At 45.8% G+C, this 18,625-nt stretch overlaps 1 long non-coding RNA gene across 1 annotated transcript; it reads left to right on the top strand.

The window, feature by feature from the left end:
- The first annotated feature begins 6,714 nt into the window (after window positions 1-6,714).
- On the top strand, window positions 6,715-8,721 carry LOC119324418. The gene is made up of 2 exons (XR_005156921.1): window positions 6,715-6,946; window positions 8,277-8,721. It is a non-coding gene; the product is annotated as an uncharacterized LOC119324418 (long non-coding RNA).
- Window positions 8,722-18,625: the final 9,904 nt, after the last annotated feature.

Here is an 18,625-nt window from a genome sequence, read left to right as displayed (position 1 = left end):
CAAGTAGGTGGTACTATCATTACTATGTTTTGGCATGAACATGTGTATCACTACGATCGAGATTTAACAAACCATTCATTTTAGGTGTAAGACCATTGAAGGTATTATTCAAATAAACAGAGTAACCATTATTCTCCTTAAATGAATAACCGTATTGCGATAGACGTAATCCAATCATGTCTATGCTCAACGCAAACACCAAATAACAATTATTCAGGTTTAACACCAATCTCTTTGGTAGAGGGAGCGTGCGATGCTTGATCATATCAAGCTTGGAAACACTTCCAACACATATCGTCAGCTCTCCTTTAGCTAGTCTCCGTTTATTCCGTAGCTTTTATTTCGAGTTACTAACTTTAGCAACCGAACCGGTATCTAATACCCTGGTGCTACTAGGAGTACTAGCAAAGTACACATTAACACAATGTATATCCAATATACTTCTATCGACCTTGCCAGCCTTCTTATCTACCAAGTATCTAGGGTAATTCTGCTCTAGTGGTTGTTCCCCTTATTACAGAAGCACTTAGTCTCGGGTTTGGGTTTTACCTTGGGTTTCTTCACTAGAGCAGCAGCTGATTTGCCGTTTCATGAAGTATCCCTTCTTGCCCTTGCCCTTCTTGAAACTAGTGGTTTCACCAACCATCAACAATTGATGCTCCTTCTTGATTTCTACTTTCGCGGTGTCAAACATCGCGAATACCTCAAGGATCATCATATCTATCCCTGATATGTTATAGTTCATCACGAAGCTCTAACAGCTTGGTGGCAATGACTTTGGAGAACCATCACTGTTTTATCTGGAAGATCAACTCCCACTCGATTCAAATGATTGTTGTACTCAGACAATCTGAGCACAAGCTCAACAATTGAGCTTTTCTCCTTAGTTTGCAGGTTAAGAAAGTCATCGGAGGTCTTATACCTCTTGACATGGGCACGAGCCTGAAATCCCAATTTCAGCCCTCAAAACATCTCATATGTTTCGCGACGTTTCAAAAATGTCTTTGGTGCCTCAACTCTAAACCGTTTAACTGAACTATCACGTAGTTATCGAAACGTGTATGTTCGATGTTCGAAACATCCACAGACAATGTTTGGGGTTCAGCACACTGAGCGGTGCATTAAGGACATAAGCCTTCTATGAAGCAATGAGGACAATCCTCAGTTTACGGACCTAGTCCGCATAATTGCTACTATCAACTTTCAACTAATTTTTCTCTAGGAACATATCTAAATAGTAGAACTATAGCGTGAGCTTCGACATAATTTGCAAAAACCTTTTGACTATGTTCAGGATAATTAAGTTCATCTTATGAACTCCCACTCAGATAGACATCCCTCTAGTCATCTAAGTGATTACATGATCCGAGTCAAACTAGGCCGTGTCCGATCATCACGTGAGACGGACTAGTCATCATCGGTGAACATCTTCATGTTGATCGTATCTTCTATACGACTCATGCTCGACCTTTCGGTCTCCGTGTTCCGAGGCCATGTCTGTACATGCTAGGCTCGTCAAGTTAACCCTAAGTGTTTTGCATGTGTTCCGAGGCCATGTCTGTACATGCTAGGCTCGTCAACACCCGTTGTATTTGAACGTCTGAATAAAACACCCGATCATCACGTGATGTTTTGAAACAGCGAACTGTCGCAACGGTGCACAGTTAGGGGAGAACACTTCTTGAAATTGTTGTAAGGGATCATCTTATTTACTACCGTCGTTCTAAGCAAATAAGATGTATAAACATGATAAACATCACATGCAATCAAATAGTGACATGATATGGCCATCATCACTTTGCTCCTTTTGATCTCCATCTTCGGGGCTCCATGATCATCATCGTCACCGGCATGACACCATGATCTCCATCATCATGATATCCATCATCGTGTCTTCATGAAGTTGCCTCGCCAACTATTACTTCTACTACTATGGCTAACGGTTAGCAATAAAGTAAAGTAATTACATGACGTTTAAGTTGACACACAGGTCACAAATAAATAAAGACAACTCCTATGGCTCCTGCCGGTTGTCATACTCATCGACATGCAAGTCGTGATTCCTATTACAAGAACATGATCAATCTCATACATCACATATATCATTCATCACATCCTTTTTGGCCATATCACATCACATAGCATACCCTGCAAAAACAAGTTAGACGTCCTCTAATTGTTGCTTGCATGTTTTACGTGGCTGCTATGGGTTTCTAGCAAGAACGTTTCTTACCTACGCATGAACCACAACGTGATATGCCAATTGCTATTTACCCTTCATAAGGACCCTTTTCATCGAATCCGATCCGACTAAAGTGGGAGAGACAGACACCCGCCAGCCACCTTATGCAACTAGTGCATGTTTGTCGGTGGAACCGGTCTCACGTAAGCGTACGTGTAAGGTTGGTCCGGGCCGCTTCATCCCACGATGCCGCCGAATCAAGATAAGACTAGTAACGGCAAGCATATTGAACAATGTCGACGCCCACAACTAATTTGTGTTCTACTCGTGCAAAGAATCTACACAATAGACCTAGCTCATGATGCCACTGTTGGGGAACGTAGCAGAAATTCAAAATTTTCCTACGTATCACCAAGATCTATCTATGGAGAGACCAGCAACGAGTAGAAAGGAGAGTGCATCTACATACCCTTGTAGATCGCTAAGCGGAAGCGTTCAAGTGAACGGGGTTGATGGAGTCGTACTCGCCGTGATTCAGATCACCGATGATCCTAGTGCCGAACGGACGGCACCTCCGCGTTCAACACACGTACAGCTCGACGATGTCTCCCACGCCTTGATCCAGCAAGGAGAGAGGGAGAGGTTGAGGAAGACTCCATCCAGCAGCAGCACAACGGCGTGGTGGTGATGGAGGAGCGTGGCTATCCTGCAGGGCTTCGCCGAGCACCTACGGGAGAGGAGATGTGTCACGGGAGGGAGAGGGAGGCAACCAAAGGCCTTAGGTATGATTGCTCCTCCTTTTCCCCACTATATATAGGGCCAAGGGAGAGGGGGAGGGCGCAGCCTTGCCCCCTCCTCCAAGGAAGGGGTGCGGCTAAGGATGGGGAGGAGTCCATCCTCCCCAAGGCACCTCGGAGGTGCCTTCCCCCTTTAGGACTCTCCCCTTTTTTTCTTCTCTTGGCGCATGGGCCTCTTGGGGCTGGTGCCCTTGGCCCATGTAGGCCAAGGCGCACCCCCTACAGCCCATGTGGCCCCCCGGGGCAGGTGGCCCCACCCGGTGGGCCCCCGGGACCCTTCCGGTGATCCCGGTACAATATCGATGACCCCGAAACTTGTCCCGATGGCCGAAACAGGACTTCCTATATATAAATCTTTACCTCCGGACCATTCCGGAACTCCTCGTGACGTCCGGGATCTCATCCGGGACTCCGAACAACATTCGGTAACCACATACAAGCTTCCTTTATAACCCTAGCGTCATCGAACCTTAAGTGTGTAGACCCTACGGGTTCGGGAGACATGCAGACATGACCGAGACGTTCTCCGGTCAATAACCAACAGCGGGATCTGGATACCCATGTTGGCTCCCACATGTTCCACGATGATCTCATCGGATGAACCACGATGTCAAGGACTCAATCAATCCCGTATACAATTCCCTTTGTCTAGCGGTATGGTACTTGCCCGAGATTCGATCGTCGGTATACCGATACCTTGTTCCATCTCATTGCCGGCAAGTCTCTTTACTCGTTCCGTAACACATCATCCCATGATCAACCCCTTGGTCACATTGTGCACATTATGATGATGTCCTACCGAGTGGGCCCAGAGATACCTCTCCGTTTACACGGAGTGACAAAATCCCAATCTCGATTCGTGCCAACCCAACAGACACTTTCAGAGATACCCGTAGTGTACCTTTATAGCCACCCAGTTACGTTGTGACGTTTGGCACACCCAAAGCACTCCTACGGTATCCGGGAGTTGCACAATCTCATGGTCTAAGGAAATGATACTTGACATTAGAAAAGCTTTAGCATACGAACTACATGATCTTGTGCTAGGCTTAGGATTGGGTCTTGTCCATCACATCATTCTCCTAATGATGTGATCCCGTTATCAACGACATCCAATGTCCATGGTCAGGAAACTGTAACCATCTATTGATCAACGAGCTAGTCAACTAGAGGCTTACTAGGGACATGGTGTTGTCTATGTATCCACACATGTATCTGAGTTTCCTATCAATACAATTATAGCATGGATAATAAACGATTATCATGAACAAGGAAATATAATAATAATCAATTTATTATTGCCTCTAGGGCATATTTCCAACAGTATAGGTCATACAACATGCTCCCCCAGATACAATCTATTCGAGTCTTAGGTATCTTCATACCATGCTCCCCTAGATTACTCCATCTTCACTAAGAATGGCGTATCTTTAAACTTTATTATTTGGGTTTATTCTATTAAAACTTTCTTCTTTATGGCACTTTAAGCACCATCTTAGTATTCCTTAGTTTTCTTTTCTTTAGGGGTATTATTATAATCATCGTACTCCCCCGGACGATCACGTTCTTCATTAATGGGTATCTCATATTTCTTTCTCCCCCTCGAAATGTGACAAGAACTTTTCTGCCACAATTTCGAAAAACCATTCACAACTCTTGTGAATTGAGGAAACTTTGAGTATCTACTTCATTTATCTGATTACTTCATATGTAATGAAGTTATCAGTTAACTGGTATGGGAGTACTTTTTCCTTATTCCATTTCAGAAACTCAACAGAGTTCTTTATCATTAGTACTTCTGCAAGTCACACTTGCATATCATTCTTATCTTTAGGTTCGTCTGTAACTTTTATTCTCTTCGAATTTATTGAGTGCTTAATGACCGTTACACATAAGATGTACGGTCGATACGAGGAAGGCATAATAGCTACTCCATACTTTTCTCCCAGAGTGGGACACATTAAAAGCACATGAGTCATCATGTTTTTCTCCTGTCATACATGATAAGTCTGAGAAAATTTCTGCCGCCATACGGGTTACGCAGAGATTTTCCCAGACTTTTCCTGTCATGCTGATTTTATCATAATCATCTTTCCCCGCCAAGCGGGTAATTCCCTGTAAGGGACATAAATGCCAGAATTGGCTCTTTTGACTGCATATTTAATCATTAAATTTAGGAACAAATCCGAATATTCTTTAATACACATGCTTAATCCAACGTTGTTCAAATTAATCATGCATATCACTTATTGCATCTCATAGAAGATGAGAATTCTTTTCCATGGAGAGTACATGAAGACATTCGTCGAGCAAGACTCTCAATTATATATCTCTTTTCTTTTGAAGTCATTCTTTAGAGAGAACATACTCCCTTACTTTGACCTTTCTTGGTCATCTCTCGGGTCACAAGTACCCAGCCATTTGCTTTCACGAATGAAGGCATGGAAAACTTTTAGTCTGAGAAAACTTAACCAATACTCAACAATAATGAGCATAAAAATAACCCCATGTTTATCTAGTTAAAAAAATATGCACATTAAACTTTTAAAACTTTCTTTTATATTCTAAATCACCGTTGTGCAGAATTAGAACAAAACATCATCCTTCTACATTAATTCCATATCATCGTTGGGCGGAAATGAAAATAATGCATATAACTCATAAACAATGTGATGATAGTATAAACTTTTTTTTCATAGTATGTCTATTAAACAACTTTGTTAAGAAATAACCATCATCACCAACTTTATTACATCGGAAACAAGAAATATACATTTCTCTTGTTCAAGAGCATTTCTTGATCTTTTATCTGTTCTCTGAAAATTTTGATACAACTTTTATCAGAGATTTAAGCTTTGAACATAAGTCTCATAGAATTATAATATCGTCATCATCAACGTTGATCAGAAAATAACAATACCATAATGAAACTTTAATCAAATGTCTTTCTACTGTTATAGCAGAAGCTGTCTGCATCTTATTTCACCCACAAGGGAAAAACATTGCTAAGAACAGTTCTTCCAATTAAATTTTTCCGTTGGTTCCAGTTTAATTGGAGGATACAACTTTTACTTTGCAGCGGAAAACTTTACAATATTCTATTCAGAAACAATTATGTACTCTTTTACTCTCTAAGCAATTTTAACCGGTTGGTTAAAAAATGCATTAGAGAAGCAACAATATAATCTTTTTCTTTAGTTCTATTCACTTTTTCAAAAAAAAGAACTTTTATTTTTATTTGCAGCAGATAAACATGAATAGAAAATTCATGGACTTTTTTTATTCTTTACATAAACTTTTCTTTGACCAAATAAAAATTCATGAACTTTATTATTTTCTTTGTAAAATTCATGAACATTTCCTTTTCTGAAAATTTTCTATTTTAATTTTCAGAAACTTTTTCTGTTTACTTTTTTTTTCTAAAAAAAATTTCGTTGGAAAATATTTGCATAGAAAAACTATTTAAAATATGCCCAAAATCTGGAGAAATAACAACAACAAAAAAATGCAGCTCGCCCCGCGCGCTGCTACGGCTTCGGCCCAGCGCCCCGCGTGTGCGCCCGCGGCGACTGGCCTGGTCCGACTCAACTTTTGGCCCAAAAAGCCCGGGGCGAGGCTAGGGTTTCGATCTCAGCCGTTCGATTGCATCTAACGATCCAGCGAACTTTTCTCTCGAACAAAACCGAGGAGAGCCCCCGATCCGAAAACCTAGCCCCCATTCTCTCGATGCTTCTTTCCCTCTTCGTCTCTGTAGTCGCCCGCGACGTCGATGGCCGGGCCGCCGGCGACGGCGCCGAGGGCCACCGCGCCGCGCCCGGCCGCGCCTCTTTTTCCCTTCCTTTCCTCCCTCCATATCTCTAGTGACAGAGAAAGAGAGCAGCGGGGTCGAGCCCTCTCTGATCCCCATCACCGCGGACCTCTCTAGCTGTCGGCGGCTGGCTGGTGGCTAGCGAGGCTCCCCGGCGCGGTGAGGCTCCACTTTTTCCCTTTCTCCTTCTGTTTTCTTCTTTTCTTTTATCCTTAACACACCGTGGCAGAGAGAGAGAGCGAGAACCTGCTGCCTCCTTTGCTCCCATTCGAGTTCAACGACGGCAGAGCGAACGGCAGCGGCGCCGTGGCCTTCCCCCTCGCCGGTTGCGCGTCCACCTTGCGGTGAGCGCGCCGCCGTCGAGCGGATTGGTCGCAGTGCCCTTTGCCCCTTGCGGGGTTGTTCTTCGTCCGGACGGCTCGGCTTGCCGATGCCTGTTCGGATCGAGAGGGACTGGCGCGGCCGGAGTGGCGGCGCACTTTGCCGGCGGGGGCCGAGGCCCTCTGCCGGTGAACTTTCTGCTTTTTTGTTGTTGTTTGTCTCTGCCCTGCTAGGGTTCTTTGGGAAGGGGTGGGGAGGGAGGGATTTTCTTTCTGTGTATGCACTTTGTACTGAAATTCTTAGCCTAGATGGCCTGATACCATTGTTAGATCCGTCGGGATCGGTTAGCCTAGATATTCCGGTAGTTCTTACCTTCTGCTTGTGGCTCAAGGAGGTCCCGGTTCCGGCCATGGTGGGGTGGCCGGTGATGACAGAGAGTGGTGGCATCGGTGGGCTTCCCATCGCTTCAGCGCCTCCCTTTGGATCAGATAGGGTTAGGAGTGGGGAACAATGGTGGAGACGAACCTCGTACCCTGTGCCCCTGGTCCCCACCTCCTCTTTATAGCACTGCGTGACAGGGGCCCACCAGCCTTGCTTGGGCTGGACGCCCCCGATCAGGGCGTGGGTCAAGGGCCCAATGAGCCGTTGGGCCCATTGGTGGAGAGATCAATCTAACAGCTTCCACTGCATGAATTTGATTAAGTTTGATTTTTTAGTGACTATCTAGCTTGTACATTTCTAACGAGTATGCCCATGAGCTAGAAACCAAAGACTCAGCTCTATTACAACATGAGCCCTTCCTATCCCCATGATAAGAAAGAAAGTTTCACAAGATTTGATAATCTAGAATGTTCTAATGGAGTTACCTGAACCAACCTTTTCGCCTGTACTGAGACCAGATGTGGCCACCTGAGACTATGCTAACAGTAGAAATTGGAGGTGTGCCCCTACAAATTAAGTGTCGTCCTATTGCTGTTCTCTCTTTGTACTGTTGGTTTTCGCCAATATTGCTGAGTTGATTCGACTTTAAGCCTTTGGCACAATTTCCACATCATTGAAGCTCTAATGCTTACTGTCCGAACCGTACACAAGTTGTGAGATAATTTCCATGCATCAAATAATTGAGTATTACAAATCTGTTTGACTGGCTTCACTGATTGCTCAACAGGTAACAAGAGTTAGGTTTCGGATGGCTGAGATGTAGAAATGGACTCTTTGTTTCAGGCTCTTCCAGCCTGTATGCTGCGCATGGGGCCTGTAATGTGCTCCACAAGGGAATTTGACCCGCTATGTGTCATGCCCTGGTCAAATGTGATGTGAACTCGGTAGGAATTAACATGTCCTGGTCAACTGTAACTGGAGTTAATCTTCTGACTTGTGAACTGCCCGTCTGTTATCTGATTTCTATAGGAAATATTCGAACTGGCATGAGGAGAAACTAACTTCCTTCGGTTAATGCATTAGCATTGGGCTTGTCACTGAATCTTGCATTTCATTTGCCTGCGTTGCATTTTTTTTCCCAGCATCATCTGCTCATGTCCCACAAAATCCCTGCTTATGCCCATGATGTTTCCTCATCCTTTTTGTGTGTTTGGATCTGTATTTCAAAGAGATATGATTGCTCCAGGGACGCTTTTATGAGTTGTACTATTGGGTACAAATGCTGGTTGCCGCCTTCTGGCTGCCGCCTCATCTGCCCTACAACTTATTTCTGAATTCGCTAACGGTATGAACAGAGAGCTACTGTTGTTCCTGCTCCGGGTACTGTCAAAAGCTGGTCCAAGCCACCTGGAGACTCGTTGTAAACCAACATCGACGGCTCGTCCCGGAGAGAAACAGGCATGTGAGGTGGGATTCCTGGGTCAGAGATTTCAATGGCAAACTTTTTCATGTAGCCGAGTAGCTGACGGCCTGACGCGCGCTCTCCATGCGTTCTGGGATGGTCGACAGCCTGAAGGCCATCTGAGTTCGCTGCCGAGGCAGGTATGGGGCGTATGACCATAGAAACTGATGAAATGAAATGAAACAGTACTGAAGTCTGCTCTCTCGAGAAGCAAATTATCTTGTGCTTAGCGTCTTCATTGAGTCCAGTGTCTATAGTTTAGCTCTGGGTGGTGTCATGCTCAGTATATGGCATGGAAATGTACCTCAGAGATTTGGCTGCACCAGATTATCAATATAGCCCACCCATTCCTGTCTGGAAAATAACCGAATTCTGCCATGAGTTAACCTTTTGAGAAATGAAATACACATACAGAGTGTATGCATGTGTCTTGTCAAATGGAACGAAATTTGATGCCGCGGCAACAAATTCTGGCTGCCATGGCTGCATTTTCAGAAATGTTGCCATGGCAGCAATTTATAGCTGCCGTGGGAGATGTTTAACAAATTCCGATCATGTCACCTTTTTTTTGCTACCGTGACAGAGTTTACCATGAAAATGTAGACCAACCTTACTAAAGATTTGAGCTGGTGGTGAGTTCACCCACCCTTTATACACTTACGCGTGGGCTGTTGTAACCGGAATAAAAAATTCCAGCGCTGGATTCGAACTAGGATGTTGCATAGAGCAATCTCTCTCCACGTAGTTATGCTCAAAGAAAAAAAATCTCTCTCCACGTGGATCTTCCCAACCTCCTCCTGCAACCGAAAAAAAACACATCTTGTCGGGGGGATAGATCCCCGGTAGCCTAATCAGCACTTAACCATATTTCAAGACATCGGAGCTGACCGAGCCCCTCAGTCCGACTGGTCACAAGGCCGGCCCCTCAGGCCAGACGACGGCGGACCCCAAGAAGGCGACTGGAGCCAATGGTCCGCCTCCTAGAAGGCGGCGGGCCCCAAGGAGACGACGCGCTCCAGAAGACGGCAAGGGCACGGGTCGGCTCCTAGCAGGCGGCTTGCTCCCTCCCTCGGAGTCTGAGCCCGTCCAAGAGACAAGCTGGGGCATGGCTACAATATGCCACACCTCCCCTGAATCCCGGACGCATGGCTACAGTAAGCGCCGCCAGGCGGCCGCCGGCCCGCACGACGCAGCACTGTAACCATGGCGCGCCCGACATGGCCTCCGTCAGCACGTATGGCGCAACAGTGAAGAGCCGTCGATGGGACCAGCAGGCGGCGGGCCCCACCTGTCGGCCGGTTCCTCAGCAACCGGCAAGGCCCACCAGAGGCGGGCCCCTGCAGCCGGCGGAGAACCCGACCTCCATAGACACTGACGGCCGGGGCCTACTACCCGGCAGGATTACCATTGTACCCCTGGGGGGTAGGTCTATATAAACCCCTCGGGCTCACCCATGCAAAGGGTTCAACCCTAAGTTCACTCCTCACCACAGCTAGGGGAGAGGATAGCTAGCCTTGCCCTTCTTCCTCCTCTAGCCGAACATCTCAAGGAGCACTCTTGTAGCCATTCTATTGACAATAGTGATCATCATGCAGGGACCTCGAAGAGCAGGACTAGGGGTGTTATCTCCACGGAGAGCCCCGAACCTGGGTAAGACTCGTAGGCGTTCGAGGTCTCACTCACTCCCACTTCTAGAGCCCGGCAATGGACCCATGATAATCCACCCCCTGGCATATGTCGTGAGAATACCACGACACATCTCTTCCCCATGACCACGAGTCACTCCGCCTTTACAGTTCCCCAATCGCCGTCCTCTAGCCACTGCCATTCCCCACCATCCTCGGTCTGCCTCTCTTCTTCAGTTGCCGTCCTCTGCCATCATAGCTCTAACGGGAGCTTCCATTTCTCTACCACCGCCTCGCCGATCATTGTTGGAAATATGCCCTAGAGGCAATAATAAATTAGTTATTATTATCATATTTCCTTGTTCATGATAATCATTATTATCCATGCTATAATTGTATTGATAGGAAACTCAGATACATGTGTGGGTACATAGACAACACCATGTCCCTAGTAAGCCTCTAATTGACTAGCTCGTTGATCAATAGATGGTTACAGTTTCCTGACCATGGACATTGGATGTCGTTGATAACGGGATCACATCATTAGGAGAATGATGTGATGGACAAGACCCAATCCTAAGCCTAGCACGAAGATCGTGTAGTTCGTATGCTAAAGCTTTTCTAAATGTCAAGTATCATTTCCTTAGACCATGAGATTGTGCAACTCCCGGATACCGTAGAAATGCTTTGGGTGTACCAAACGTCACAACGTAACTGGGTGGCTATAAAGGTGCACTACGGGTATCTCCGAAAGTGTCTGTTGGGTTGGCACGAATCGAGACTGGGATTTGTCACTCCGGTTGACGTAGAGGTATCTCTGGGCCCACTCGGTAGGACATCATCATAATGTGCACAATGTGACCAAGGGGTTGATCACGGGATGATGTGTTACGGAACGAGTAAAGAGACTTGCCGGTAACGAGATTGAACAAGGTATTGGCATACCGACGATCGAATCTCGGGCAAGTACAATACCGCTAGACAAAGGGAATTGTATACGGGATTGATTGAATCCTCGACATCGTGGTTCATTCGATGAGATCATCGTGGAACATGTGGGAGCCAACATGGGTATCCAGATCCCGCTGTTGGTTATTGACCGGAGAACGTCTCAGTCATGTCTGCATGGTTCCCGAACCCGTAGGGTCTACACACTTAAGGTTCGATGACGCTAGGGTTATAGGGAATAGATATACGTGGTTACCGAATGTTGTTCGGAGTCCCGGATGAGATCCCGGACGTCACGAGGAGTCCGGAATGGTCCGGAGGTAAAGATTTATATATGGGAAGTCCTATTTTGGTCACCGGAAATGTTTCGGGTGTTATCGGTAATGTACCGGGACCACCGGGAGGGTCCCGGGGGTCCACCAAGTGGGGCCACCGGCCCCAGAGGGCTGCATGGGCCAAGTGTGGGAGGGGACCAGCCCCAGGTGGGCTGGTGCGCCCCCCCCACAAGGGCCCAAGGCGCTTAGGGTTTTGGGAGGGGGCGCCTCCACCTTACTTGGGGGGCAAGTTTCCCCTCTCCCCCCCTTTTGCCCGCCACCCTAGATGGGTTTTGGGGCTGCCGCACCCCTTGGGGTGGGAACCCTAAAGGGGGCGCACCCCCTCCCTCTCCCCTATATATACTTGAGGTATTTGGGGCTGCATACACAAGAGTTTTCACCTCTCCCTGGCGCAGCCCTACCTCTCTTTCTCCTCATATCTCGCGGTGCTTGGAGAAGCCCTGCAGGATTGCCACGCTCCTCCATCACCACCACATCGTTGTGCTGCTGCTGGACGGAGTCTTCCCCAACCTCTCCCTCTCTCCTTGCTGGATCAAGGCATGTGAGACGTCACCGGGCTGCACGTGTGTTGAACGCGGAGGTGCCGTCCGTTCGGCACTAGGATCTCCGGTGATTTGGATCACGACGAGTACGACTCCTTCAACCTTGTTCTCTTGAACGCTTCCACTTAGCGATCTACAAGGGTATGTAGATGCACTCTCCTTCCCCTCGTTGCTAGTTTCTCCATAGATAGATCTTGGTGACTCGTAGGAAAATTTTGAATTTCTGCTACGTTCCCCAACAATGATGCCATGGGTGGTTGCCACTCTATCAATGTAATAGCTAGCGACCTCCAAGATGCGGCACCAGAGGGGCATTGCGGCTCCCAATCCCATCCTTCCCATGGATAGCTGCAGCGATGGCTGCCTTGTTGGGGAACGCGGTAATTTCAAAAAAATTCCTACGATCATGCAAGATCTATCACTAGGTGATGCATAGCAACGAGAGGGGAGAGTGTTGTCTACGTACCCTCGTAGACCGAAAGCGGAAGCGTTATGACAACATGGTTGATGTAGTCGTATGTCTTCACGATCCGACCGATCCTAGCACCGAAGGTATGGCACCTGCGCGATCTGCACACGGTCAGCTCGGTGACGTCCCACGAACTCTAGATCCAGCTGAGGTCGAGGGAGAGTTTCGTCTGCACGACGGCGTGGTGAAGGTGATGATGAAGTTACCAGCGCAGGGCTTCGCCTAAGCACTACAATGGTATGACCGAGGTGTGTAACTGTGGAGGGGGGCACCACACACGGCTAAAACAATTTTCAACTTGTGTGTCTTTTGGGTGCCCCCCTCCCCCGTATATAAAGGAGGGAAGGAGGAGGCGAGCGGCTAACAAGGGGCGCGCCAAGGGGGAGGACTCCTACTCCCAGTAGGAGTAGGTCTCCCACCTTTCCTAGTCCAAGAAGGAGAAGATGGAAAGAGGAGAGAAGAAAAGGAAGGAGAGGGGGGTGCCCACCTTCCCTTGTCCAATTCGGACTGGGCAAGGGGGGCACGCGCCACCTCTGGCCGACCCTCTCTCTTCTCCACTAAGGCCCACTAAGGCCAATTAATACCCCGGGGGGTTCCGGTAACCCTCCGGTACTCCAGTTTTATTTGAAACTTCTGCGAAACACTTCCAGTGTCCCAATATAGTCGTCCAATATATCAATCTTTATGTCTCAACCATTTCTAGACTCCTCGTCATGTCCGTGATCACATCCGGGACTCCGAACAATCTTTGGTACATCATATCACATAAACTCATAATACCAATCATCATCGAACATTAAGCGTGCGGACCCTACGGGTTTGAGAACTATGTAGACATGACCGAGACACGTCTCCGGTCAATAACCAATAGCGGAACCTGGATGCTCATATTGGTTCCTACATATTCTACGAAGATCTTTATCGGTCAAACCGCATAACAACATACGTTGTTCCCTTTGTCATCTGTATGTTACTTGCCCGAGATTCGATCATCGGTATCTCAATACCTAGTTCAATCTCGTTACCGGCAAGTCTCTTTACTTGTTCCGTAATACTTCATCCCGCAACTAACTCATTAGTCACAATGCTTACAAGGCTTATAGCGATGAGTATTACCGAGAGGGCCCAGAGATACCTCTCCGAAGCACGGAGTGATAAATCCTAATCTCGATCTATGCCAACCCAACAAACACCTTCGGAGACACTTGTAGAGCACATTTATAATCACCCATTTACGTTTTGATGTTTGGTAGCACACAAAGTGTTCCTCTGGTATTCGGGAGTTGCATAATCTCATAGTCTGAGGAACTTGTATAAGTCATGAAGAAAGCAGTAGAAATGAAACTGACACGATCATAATGCTAAGCTAACGGATGGGTCATGACCATCACATCATTCTCCTAATGATGTGATCCCGTTCATCAAATGACAACACATGTCTAGTGGTTAGGAAATATAACCATCTTTGATTAACGAGCTAGTCAAGTAGAGGCATACTAGGGACTACATGTTTTGTCTATGTATTCACACATGTACTAAGTTTTTGGTTAATACAATTCTAGCATGAATAATAAACATTTATCATGAATTAAGGAAATAAATAATAACTTTATTATTGCCTCTAGGGCATATTTCCTTCAGTCTGCCACTTGCACTAGTCAATAATCTAGATTACATAGTAATGATTCTAACACCCATGGAGCTTTGGTGTTAATCATGTTTTGCTCGTGGAAGAGGCTTATGAAGGAAATATGCCCTAGAGGCAATAATAAAGTTATTATTTATTTCCTTATATCATGATAAATGTTTATTATTCATGCTAGAATTGTATTAACCGGAAACATAATACATGTGTGAATACATAGACAACATAGTGTCACTGGTATGCCTCTACTTGACTAGCTCGTTTATCAAAGATGGTTATGTTTCCTAGCCATGGACAAAAGAGTTGTCATTTGATTAACGGGATCACATTATTAGGAGAATGATGTGATTGACTTGACCCATTCCGTTAGCTTAGCACTTGATCGTTTAGTATGTTGCTACTGCTTTCTTCATGACTTATACATGTTCCTATGACTATGAGATTATGCAACTCCCGTTTACCGGAGGAACACTTTGTGTGCTACCAAACGTCACGACGTAACTGGGTGATTATAAAGGAGCTATACAGGTGTCTCCGAAGGTACATGTTGGGTTGGCGTATTTTGAGATTAGGATTTGTCACTCCGATTGTCGGAGAGGTATATCTGGGCCCACTCGGTAATACACATCACTATAAGCCTTGCAAGCATTGCAACTAATGAGTTAGTTGCGGGATGATGTATTACGTAACGAGTAAAGAGACTTGCCAGTAACGAGATTGAACTAGGTATTAAGATACCGACGATCAAATCTCGGGCAAGTAACATACCGATGACAAAGGGAACAACGTATGTTGTTATGCGGTTTGACCGATAAAGATCTTCGTAGAATATGTGGGAGCCAATATGAGCATCCAGGTTTCGCTATTGGTTATTGACCGGAAACGTGTTTCGATCATGTCTACATTGTTCTCGAACCCGTAGGGTCCGCACGCTTAAGGTTTCGATGACAGTTATATTATGAGTTTATAAGTTTTGATGTACCGAAGGAGTTCGGAGTCCTGGATGAGATCGGAGACATGACGAGGAGTCTCAAAATGGTCGAGACGTAAAGATCGATATATTGGACGACTATATTCGGAATTCGGAAAGGTTCCGAGTGATTCGGGTATTTTTCAGAGTACCGGAGAGTTACGGGAATTCGCCGGGGAGTATATGGGCCTTATTGGGCCATACGGGAATAGAGGAGAGAGGCCAAAAGGAAGGAGGCCTGCGCCCCCCCTCTGGTCCGAATTGGACAAGGGGCGCAACCCCCTTTTCCTTCTTCCTCTCCCCCTCTTTCCCCTTCTCCTACTCCAACAAGGAAGGAGGGAGTCGACTCCCCTTAGCGCGCCCCTCCTAGGCCGGCCGCCCCCTCCCCCTTGCTCCTTTATATACGGGGGCAGGGAGGCACCTCTAGGCACGACAACAACAATTGATCCCTCGGATCTCTTAGCCGTGTGCGGTGCCCGCCTCCACCATAGTCCACCTCGATAATATCGTAGTGGTGCTTAGCCGAAGCCCTGCGACGGTAGAACATCAAGATCGTCACCACGCCATCATGCTGACGGAACTCTCCCTCAACACTCGGCTGGATCAGAGTTCGAGGGACGTCATCGAGCTGAACCTGTGCAAGAACTCGGAGATGCCGTAGTTTCGGTGCTTGATCGGTCGGGCCGTGAAGACGTACGACTACATCAATCGCGTTGTCATAACGCTTCCGCTTTCGGTCTACGAGGGTACGTGGACAACACTCTCCCCTCTTGTTGCTATGCATCACCATGATCTTGCGTGTGCGTAGGATTTTTTTTGAAATTACTACGTTCCCCAACATCTTAGTCAATGGGTCTGCAACATTCAGATCCGTGTGTATCTTGCAAATCTCTATGTCCCCTTCCGACACTTGATGACGGATGTAATTGAAGCATCTCTTGATGTGCTTGGTTTTCTTGTGAAATCTGGATTCCTTTGCCAAGGTTATTGCACCAGTATTGTCACAAAAGATTTTCATTGGACCCGATGCACTAGGTATGACACCTAGATCGGATATGAACTCCTTCATCCAAACTCCTTCATTTGTTGCTTCTGAAGCAGCAATGTACTCTGCTTCACACGTAGATCCCGCCACCACGCTCTGCTTGGAACTGCACCAACTGACAGCTCCTCCATTCAATAAAAATATGTATCCGGTTTGTGACTTAGATTCATCCGGATCGGTGTCAAAGCTTGCATTGACGTAACCATTTACGATGAGCTCTTTTTCACCTCCATAAACGAGAAACATATCCTTAGTTCTTTTTAGGTATTTCAGGATGTTCTTGACCGCTGTCCAGTGCTCCACTCCGGGATTACTTTGGTACCTCCCTGCTATGCTTATAGCAATACATACATAAGGTATGGTACACAGCATTGCATACATGATAGAACCTATGGCTGAAGCATAGGGAACGACTTTCATTTTCTCTCTATCTTCTGCAGTGGTCGGGCATTGAGTCTGACTCAACTTCACACCTTGTAACACAGGCAAGAACCCTTTCTTTGACTGATCCATTTTGAACTTCTTCAAAACTTTATCAAGGTATGTGCTTTGTGAAAGTCCAATTAAGCGTCTTGATCTATCTCTATAGATCTTAATGCCCAATATGTAAGCAACTTCTCTGAGGTATTTCATAGAAAAACTCTTATTTAGGTATCCCTTTATGCTATCCAGAAATTCTATATCATTTTCAGTCAACAATATGTCATCTACATATAAGATTAGAAATGCTACAGAGCTCCCACTCACTTTCTTGTAAATACATGCTTCTCCAAAAGTCTGTATAAAACCATATGCTTTGATCACACTATCAAAGCATTTATTCCAACTCCGAGAGGCTTGCACCAGTCCATAAATGGATCGCTAGAGCTTGCACACTTTGTTAGCACCCTTTGGATTGACAAAACCTTCCGGTTGCATCATATACAACTCTTCTTCCAGAAATCCATTCAGGAATGCAGTTTTGACATCCATTTGCCAAATTTCATAATCATAAAATGCAGCAATTGCTAACATGATTCGAACAGACTTAAGCATCGCTACGGATGAGAAAGTCTCATCGTAGTCAACTCCTTGAACTTGTCGAAAACCTTTCGCAACAAGTCGAGCTTTGTAAACAGTAACATTACCGTCAGCGTCGGTCTTCTTCTTGAAGACCCATTTATTTTCTATGGCTTGCCGATCATCGGGCAAGTCCACCAAAGTCCACACTTTGTTCTCATACATGGATCCCATCTCAGATTTCATGGCCTCAAGCCATTTTGCGGAATCTGGGCTCATCATCCCTTCCTCATAGTTCGTAGGTTCATCATGGTCTAGTAACATGACTTCCAGAATAGGATTACCGTACCACTCTGGTGCGGATCTTATTTTAGAAGACCTACAAGGTTCGGTAGTAACTTGATCTGAAGCTTCATGATCATCATCATTAGCTTCCTCACTAATTGGTGTAGGAATCACGAGAACTGATTTCTGTGATGAACTACTTTCCAATAAGGAAGAAGGTACAGTTACCTCATCAAGTTCTACTTTCCTCCCACTCGCTTCTTTCGAGAGAAACTCCTTCTCTAGAAAGGATCCATTCTTAGCAACAAAGATTTTGCCTTCGGATCTGTCATAGAAGGTGTACCCAACATTTTCTTTTGGGTATCATATGAAGACGCACTTCTCCGATTTGTGTTCCAGCTTATCAGGTTGAAGCTTTTTCACATAAGCATCACAACCCCAAACTTTAAGAAATGACAACTTTGGTTTCTTGCCAAACCACAGTTCATAAGGCGTCATCTTAACGGATTTTGATGGTGCCCTATTTAATATAAATGCAACCGTCTCTAAAGCAAAACCCCAAAACGATAGCGGTAAATCAGTAAGAGACATCATAGATCGCACCATATCTAATAAAGTACGATTACGACGTTCGGACACACCATTTCACTGTGGTGTTCCAGGTGGCGTTAATTGTGAAACTATCCCATGTTGTTTCAAATAAAGACCAAACTCGTAACTCAAATATTCTCCTCCACGATCAGATCGTAGAAACTTTTTTCTTGTTACGATGATTTTCCACTTCACTCTGAAATTCTTTGAACTTTTCAAA

Source organism: Triticum dicoccoides, chromosome 6B (assembly GCF_002162155.2).
Source record: "Triticum dicoccoides isolate Atlit2015 ecotype Zavitan chromosome 6B, WEW_v2.0, whole genome shotgun sequence".
NCBI lineage: Eukaryota > Viridiplantae > Streptophyta > Magnoliopsida > Poales > Poaceae > Triticum > Triticum dicoccoides.
Note: the sequence above shows the minus strand (reverse complement) of the source record. Positions and strands in the feature narration are given on the sequence as shown.